Here is a 6,767-nt window from a genome sequence, read left to right as displayed (position 1 = left end):
AATATTTGTGTTTGTTTGTTTGTTTGTTTGTGTGTTTGTTTGTTTGTGTGTGTGGTGTGATGTCAGAAGGCGGGTGGCTGCTCAGTGTCATAAAGAATAATAATCAAAAGATGGCAAGGTTCTACTTGGTTTATAATTCAGACTGTGAGTGTGAAGCTGACAGCGTCTCAATCCCCCTGTAGGTGGTTAGGTCCCTCCCAACAGAGACAAACTTTCCTCCAAATTGAAGCCAAACAAAAGAGTTGAGGGAAAAAGTCAGCGGCAGTGGCGCCGTCACTATTCTGTGCACAAACAAACTTGAATGAAATATGACAAATGACGGCTTTTTGGATAAAGTCGTCATGTATTTTCGAAGATTGGATCTGTTTTTTTTTGTGGTCTTGATTTGGCCTGGGAAGCCGTGGGTGTTGTGTGTTTTTTCTTTTGGCAAATAAGAAATCAATTCTCAATTCTCTGCTTCATTTGTAGCTGCCGGGCGAGCTCCCTCCCGCCGAGCCTTGAAATCCTGTTTAATAATCAAGCATGAAAAACATGTTCAAACCATGGATAATAGACTATTATGAGACATGATTACAAAAGAGGAGATAAGCTCATGCTGTAATTGAAATATCATTCACATCACACAGACAGTGTGTACAAAACATTAGGAACACCTTCCTATTATTGAGTTGCACCCCCTTTTGCCCACAGAACAGTCTCAATTCGTCAAGGCATGGACTCTACAAGGTGTCGAAAGCATTCCACAGGGATGCTGGTCCATGTTGACTCCAGTGCTTCCCACAGTTGTGTCAAACTGCTGGATGTCCTTTGGGTGGTGGACCATTCTTGATACACATGGGCAACTGTTGAGCGTGAAGAAAACAGCAGCGTTGCAGTTATTGACACACTCAAACCGGTGCTCCTGGCACCTACCACCATACCCCGTTCAAACCTACTACAACCTGCTACCACCCTCTGAATGGCACACATCTCAAGGCTTAAAAATCCTTCTTTAACCTTGTCTCCTCCCCTTCATCTACACTGATGACATATGTAAGGGATCATAGCTTTCACCTGGATTCACCTGGAATGGAAAAAGCAGGTATTCCTAATGTTTTGTATATTTAGTGTACGTCGGAACAGCTCTGTGTAGATCTGGAGTTGCACACTGGGCACACACTGGTTTAAATCAATGTTGTTTCCATGCCATTTCAATAAAATTACGTGAAACCAACGTGGAATAGACGTTGAATTGACGTCTGTGCCCAGTGGGTAGTCTGAGAGATTATTATTTCATTATCGTTGACCATGTTTTTATGAATATACATGGAAATGACTTGCCTTTCTACTGTAAAAAAAAACCTTGTTCTATTTAAAAACTATTAATTATAGAGCTTTATAATCCATGCTGTATAGTGTAACAAGATACGTATTTTCTTCGGTTCATTTCAAATTAACACGGATTTGAAGACTATTAACCACTCTACAGTATGAGCTCTGAGGGACACACCCAAATTTCTAGCATACAAACTTCCATCTGTCTAAAGAGCTCCCTCTGTTCATCTCTCGCGTCACAGCAAACTGATTATTTTCACAAAATCCTTCAAAATGGTAACTACATCCAACCTCGATTTCTTGTTTAATCCAAGACAAGTTTTTAGTGAACATTCCAGTAACCGTTACCTCCAGGAGACCTGAGAGAGAGAAATATAGAAAGAGAAATTGAGTGAGAAAAAGAGAGAGATAGACAAACATAGAGAGAGGCAGAGAGAGAGACATACAGCGAGAGAGAGAGAGAGAGAGAGAGAGAGAGAGAGAGAGAGAGAGAGAGAGAGAAAGAGAGAGGGAGATAAAGAGATAGAGAGAGGGAGATATACAGATCCTTCTGATGATCCCTGAACTCTCCCTCTCTCAGCAGGTCTGACTGCCTTTGAAGAGATAGATCACCCAAGTGTGAGGCTTGGGTAAGTGAAGTAACCGGGGGGAAGACAGTGAAGCCTGAAAATGTTCTCGCCCTTTCTAGATCAATAGGGGTGGTGATGAGATGAGGTGAAGGTGCGCTGGAGGTGATTAGGGTGCGTTATGTTTCCATTCTGGTGTTGCCGAGGCGTTGCGCTCTGACTGGTGGCTCAGTAGACCCGCGAATCAGAGCGCCGGAGGGGAGCAACGGGAGGAGAGGTAACAGTACCCCCCCTGGACGTGCGGCTCCAGCCGCTGGACGTCGCCGGCCAGGAGGACAACCCCGAGGATGAGGAGCGGGCCGGTCAGGGCGGCGACGGTGAAAGTCCCGAATTAGGTTGGGGTCCAGAACGTCCTCTCCTCAGGACCATACCCCTCCCAGTCCACCAGGTAATGGAGCCGTCCCCCACGGAACCTGGAGTCCAGCAGGTACCTCACCGCATACGCCGGATTCCCGTCAATGTCCAGGGGCGGAGGAGGCGTACCCTGGGGGACGGCATCTGCCAGAGGACCAGGAACCACCGGCCTGAGGAGAGACACATGAAAAGTGGGTGAGACGCGTTAGTGAGGGGGAAGGAGCAGCCGGTATGATACCTCATTTATCTGCCGGAGGACCTTAAACGGCCCCACAAACCAGGGGCTCAGTTTCTTGCAGGGCAGGTGGAGAGGGAGGTTTTTTGTGGACAGCCAGACACGTTCCCCAGGCTGGAATACAGGGGCCTCACTGCGGTGGCGGTCGGCTTGGTCCTTCTGCCGACGAATGGCCCTCTGGAGATGGACATGGGCGGCATCCCAGACCTGTCCGGCCCTGTGAAACCACTCATCCACAGCGGGCGCATCGGTCTGGCTGGGTATCCAAGGGGCGAAGGCCAGCTGGTACCCCAGGATGCACTGGAAGGGAGTGAGCCCCATGGAGAACTGAACGAGGGAGTTCTGGGCATACTCTGCCCAAGGAAGAAACCTCACCCACTCACCCTGCCAGTCCTGACAGTGGCAACGAAGAAACATCCCCAGCTCCTGGTTCATGCGCTCCACCTGCCCATGTGACTGAGGCCTATACCCGGAAGTGAGGCTAACCGTTGCGCCGATCTTCTCCAGGAAAGCCTTCCACACTCGGGAGGTAAATTGGGGGCCACGGTCCGAGACGATGTCCCCTGGAAGTCCATAATGCCGGAAGACCTGTTGGAACAGGACCTCAGCGACATGGAGAGCAGAAGGAAGACCAGTTAGTGGCAAAAAACGGCATGATTAGGAGAACCGATCTACGACCACCATGACTGTGGTGAAGCCGTCAGAACGTGGAAGGTCGGTGACAAAGTCTATGGACAGGTGTGACCAAGGTCGCTGAGGCACTGGGAGAGGAACTAGTTTGCCTGCCTAGGCGTTCCGAGATGTCTTCGTTTGGACACATATGGAACAGGAGTTGACGTAGCGGGAGACATCAGAAGCCAAGGTGGGCCACCAGTATTTTTGGGCTAGAGAATGCAGGGTGCGGGTAATACCAGAGTGCCCTGCCTTAAGGGTGGTGTGCGTCCAGATCAGCAGGTGGTCCCGGACACTGGTGGGTACATACACGCGCACCGGAGGGGCATTGACAGGTGCTGGGTCCTCCTGAGCTGCCAGGTGGATGTCTTTGTCCACATCCCAAACGACAGGAGCAATGATGAAATATCCTTCCTTTCTCCGGTATGGTGCATCCTGGAAAGTGCGTCAGCCTTCACATTCTGGGATCCTGGGCGGTAGGACAGAATGAATTGGAAGCGAGTGAGACATTTGGCCCACCTGGCTTGACGAGAGTTCATCTGTTTCGCTGCCTGTATGTGCTCCAAATTCCGGTGGTCAGTAAGAATCCGGAATGGATGGACTGTGCTCTCCAGCCAGTGTCTCCATTCCTCCAGAGCGAGGACCACCGCCAACAGCTTCCTGTCTCCAACTCCATAGTTACTCTCTGCGGGGGTAAGCTTTTTAGAGAAAAAGGCACAGGGATACATTTTCGCTGGCTTACCGTGCCGCTGGGAGAGGACCACACCCACGCCATCCTCCGATGCGTCCACCTCCAGGATGAAAGGACGAGATGGATCTGGGTATTTTAGGATGGACGCTGTGGTGAACCTCTCCTTCAGCCTCTTGAAAGCAGCGTCAGCCTCAGGGTTCCAGGCCAGCTTCTGAGGCCCACCCTTAAGGAGAGAGAGGTGAGCGGGGCGGCTATGGAGCTGAAGGACCTGATGAAACGCTGGTAGAAATTAGCGAAGCCCAGGAAGCTCTGTAGGCCCTTGATGGTGGTGGGAACTGGCCATGACCTGATGGCGTCCATCTTCACTCCTTCCATGAACACCCCCTGAGGACTGATCCGGTATCCCAGGAAGGAGATGGCCTGTTGGTGGAATTCGCATTTCTCCCCCTTCACCAACAGGCTGTGTTCCCGGAGGCGGAGTAGGACTCCTTGAACGTAGCCGAGTAGATCAGGATATCGTCGATGTACACCACCACCTGTCTACTCAGCATGTCCTGGAACACGTCATTGACAAAGTGCGTTGGCGAGGCCGTAGGGCATGACGCAGTATTAATAGGGGTATGAGGTAGTGCTGAATGCCGTCTTCCACTCTTCTCCTTCCCGGATTCGGATCAGGTTGTAGGCACTCCTCAGGTCCAACTTGGTAAAGTACCGGGCCCCTCGTAGCTGCTCGATGGCCAACGGAACCAGAGGGAGGGGGTACCGATACTTGGTGGTGACTGCGTTCAGCCCCCTGTAGTCAATGCATGGTCTCAGTCCTCCATCTTTTTTGGCCACGAAGAAGAAGCTGGCGGAGGCAGGAGAGGTAGAGCATCTGATGAACCCCTGTTTCAGGGTCTCCGCCACATACTTCTCCATGGCCTCAGTCTCCGCCATGGAAAGGGGGTAAATGCGACTTGTCGGGGGTATTGTCCCTCCAGCAGGTCAATGGCGCAGTCCCAGGGCCTGTGAGGAGGGAGACACGTAGCCTTTAATGAAGAGAAGACATCGGAGAGATCTGCGTACTCACGTGGAATGTTGGGCTGGAGGGTGGACTCCGGACTCTCCACTGACGTGGAACAACAAACCACCTGTCATCCTCTTGGTGCTCCAATTGATGGTGGGGTTGTGTAGTCAGAGCCAGGGCAATCCCAAGACAATCCGGTGAAGGGGTGATGTGATGATGTGGAATGACAGCTCCTCGTGATGCTCCGGTAGTGTGGGAATGGTGATGGTGATGGGGAGAGTGACGTGCATAATGGTGCCTGATCTAAGGGGTTTATTGTCCAGTGAGGTGATGTGTAGCGGAGATGGCAGTGGCACGGTGGGCAACCCCCATTCAGAGACCAGCTCCCTATTTATAAGGTTCCCTGCTGATCTGGAATCTATCATTGCGGTAGAAATGGAAGAGAAGGAATAACCAGTCACCGTTATGGGAACTAAAAACAATGGTTTTGTGATAGGAGCTGACGTAACACTCACGGAGCGGCGACGGGAGTCATACCGCCTAGATAGGGAGCCGCCAGGAGATCTGTTGTCCATGGTGGTGTAGGCGGTGCTGCTCACCTCCATGGGTGAGGTCTCAGAAGCAGGGCGGCTTCCATAGCTCAGATGGGGTGAGCGTTGAGGCTCCGGGAGGTGTTGGGAATGCCGTCTCTCTCTCAACATGTCGTCAAGACGGATGGACGTGGTGATGAGGGTATCAAGGTCCATCTCGTCGTCCCGACATGCGAGTTCCGTCTTGATGTCCTCCCGTAAGCCTCTCCTGAAGGCCGTGCGCAGAGCACGCTCATTCCAGCCGGAAGACGCCCCAACGTGCGAAAGCTCAGAGCGTACTCGGACGCGGGCCCCTCTCTCTGTTGTAGATGGAGGAGACGCTCACCCCGTCCTTTCCCTCGTGGGATGATCAAACACCGCCCTGAACCTAGCGAGGAAGGTGGGGTAGGGAAGTGCCACTGCCTCCTCTCCTTCCCAGCCTGCCCTGGCCCAATCCAGAGCCTTTCCTTTAAGAAGTGAAAACACCAGCGCTATCCTGGCTTGGTCAGATGGATATGCCCCAGGCTGACACGCCAGATAAAGGGAAACTTGTAGCAGGAAGTCGCTACATTTAGTAGTTTTACCGTCATAGTGGCTGCTGGTGCTGGTCGAGGCACTGGGAAACTCCTGCTACATCCATTTTCGTTTGGTGTGTGATTCTGTGACGAGTATTGAGTATACGAAGAGGCAGGATGCAGACGCAGGAATTAACAAGGTCAAGGTTAACTTAACAATGACAAAAAGAAATAACAAAGATAGAGTAAACGACACGAAGCTAAACAATCACACACAACATCATCCAGAACAGTCCTGGGCTAAATAGGGGTGGTGATAAGATGATGAGGTGCAGGTGCGCTGGAGGTAATTAGGGTGCGTTGGGTTTCCATTCTGGTGTTACCGAGGTGGTGCGCTCAGACCGGTGGCTCAGTAGACCGGCGAATCAGAGCGCCGGAGGGGAGCAACGGGAGGAGACGTGACAGAAACAAATTGGGTCCCAAGACGTTTGTTTTTGAAGACACTTGAGTCCAACAAGTCTCCACTGGGCACAGACGTCAGTTGAACGTCTAATTTTGATTTACATTTGGTTGAGTTGTCAACTAACATGAATTAAATGTGAAATCAACAAAAAAATGCACCATGTCATTGGATTTAGGTTAAAAGTTGGGTGAAAAAGAGACGGAATGTCCTTACGTTGATGACTTTTTGCAAATCTAATCAGTTTTCCACGTTGATTCAACGTCATCACATATATTTTTTGTTGTTGAAATGTGGAAACAACGCTGATTCAGCCAGTTTTGCC

This window comes from Coregonus lavaretus, assembly GCF_964263955.1.
Source record: "Coregonus lavaretus genome assembly, chromosome: 40".
NCBI lineage: Eukaryota > Metazoa > Chordata > Actinopteri > Salmoniformes > Salmonidae > Coregonus > Coregonus lavaretus.
Note: the sequence above shows the minus strand (reverse complement) of the source record.